Raw genomic sequence first — 2500 nt, forward strand, 5'->3', positions numbered from 1 at the left:
CCATACTGTACCATCATACCCCTAACCTTACTGTACCATCATACCCCTAACCCTAACCTTACTGTAACATCATACCTCTAACCCTAACCTTACTGTAACATCATACCTCTAACCCTAACCTTACTGTACCATCATACCCCTAACCCTAACCTTACTGTGACATCATACCCCTAACCCTAACCTTACTGTGACATCATACCCCTAACCCTAACCTTACTGTACCATCATACCCCTAACCTTACTGTGACATCATACCCCTAACCCTAACCTTACTGTGACATCATACCCCTAACCCTAACCTTACTGTACCATCATACCCCTAACCTTACTGTGACATCATACCCCTAACCCTAACCTTACTGTACCATCATACCCCTAACCCTAACCTTACTGTGACATCATACCTCTAACCCTAACCTTACTGTAACATCATACCTCTAACCCTAACCTTACTGTGACATCATACCCCTAACCCTAACCTTACTGTAACATCATACCTCTAACCCTAACCTTACTGTGACATCATACCCCTAACCCTAACCTTACTGTACCATCATACCCCTAACCGTAACCTTACTGTAACATCATATCCCTAACCGTAACCTTACTGTAACATCATACCCCTAACCCTAACCTTACTGTAACATCATACCTCTAACCCTAACCTTACTGTGACATCATACCCCTAACCGTAACCTTACTGTAACATCATATCCCTAACCGTAACCTTACTGTACCAACATCATACCCCTAACCCTAACCTTACTGTAACATCATACCCCTAACCCTAACCTTACTGTACCATCATACCCCTAACCGTAACCTTACTGTACCAACATCATACCCCTAACCGTAACCTTACTGTACCAACATCATACCCCTAACCGTAACCTTACTGTAACATCATATCCCTAACCGTAACCTTACTGTAACATCATACCCCTAACCCTAACCTTACTGTACCATCATACCCCTAACCGTAACCTTACTGTAACATCATATCCCTAACCGTAACCTTACTGTAACATCATACCCCTAACCCTAACCTTACTGTAACATCATACCCCTAACCCTAACCTTACTGTGACATCATACCCCTAACCCTAACCTTACTGTACCATCATACCCCTAACCGTAACCTTACTGTAACATCATATCCCTAACCGTAACCTTACTGTAACATCATACCCCTAACCCTAACCTTACTGTAACATCATACCTCTAACCCTAACCTTACTGTGACATCATACCCCTAACCGTAACCTTACTGTAACATCATATCCCTAACCGTAACCTTACTGTACCAACATCATACCCCTAACCCTAACCTTACTGTAACATCATACCCCTAACCCTAACCTTACTGTACCATCATACCCCTAACCGTAACCTTACTGTACCAACATCATACCCCTAACCGTAACCTTACTGTACCAACATCATACCCCTAACCGTAACCTTACTGTGACATCATACCCCTAACCCTAACCTTACTGTGACATCATACCTCTAACCCTAACCTTACTGTAACATCATACCCCTAACCTAACCTTACTGTACCAACATCATACCCCTAACCCTAACCTTACTGTAACAACATACCCCTAACCCTAACCTTACTGTACCATCATACCCCTAACCCTAACATCATACCCCTAACCCTAACCTTACTGTAACATCATACTCCTAACCTTACTGTAACATCATACCCCTAACCATAACCTTACTGTAACAACATCATACCCCTAACCCTAACCTTACTGTAACATCATACCCCTAACCCTAACCTTACTGTAACATCATACCCCTAACCCTAACCTTACTGTACCATCATACCCCTAACCCTAACCTTACTGTGACATCATACCCCTAACCCTAACCTTACTGTAACATCATACCCCTAACCCTAACCTTACTGTGACATCATACCCCTAACCCTAACCTTACTGTAACATCATACCCCTAACCCTAACCTTACTGTGACATCATACCCCTAACCATAACCTTACTGTAACATCATACCCCTAACCCTAACCTTACTGTAACATCATACCCCTAACCTTACTGTAACATCATACCCCTAACCGTAACCTTACTGTATCAACATCATACCCCTAACCGTAACCTTACTGTATCAACATCATACCCCTAACCCTAACCTTACTGTACCATCATACCCCTAACCCTAACCTTACTGTAACATCATACCCCTAACCCTAACCTTACTGTAACATCATACCCCTAACCTTACTGTAACATCATACCCCTAACCGTAACCCTACTCTACAAACATCATACCCCTAACCCTAACCTTACTGTAACATCATACCTCTAACCTTACTGTAACATCATACCCCTAACCCTAACCCTACTCTACAAACATCATACCCCTAACCGTAACCCTAACCCTGTCTTCCCTTTGTGATTGTTCCCGATTCCACCTTTCGTATTGTTTATGTGATTCTGTCTTCTGTGTTGCAGAACAGGAACTTGCTGCAAA

At 42.6% G+C, this 2500-nt stretch overlaps 1 protein-coding gene across 1 annotated transcript in view; it reads right to left on the reverse strand.

Moving 5' to 3' along the window:
* The window catches only part of LOC308165650 (FERM, ARHGEF and pleckstrin domain-containing protein 1-like), a gene marked incomplete at both ends in the record, with an annotated part of 89860 nt that overhangs the window by 20471 nt on the left and 66889 nt on the right, over positions 1 to 2500 (reverse strand). The gene's annotated exons all lie outside the window — the stretch shown is intronic.

The sequence above is a fragment of the Nansenia antarctica genome, assembly GCF_963989245.1.
Source record: "Nansenia antarctica genome assembly, chromosome: 9".
NCBI lineage: Eukaryota > Metazoa > Chordata > Actinopteri > Argentiniformes > Microstomatidae > Nansenia > Nansenia antarctica.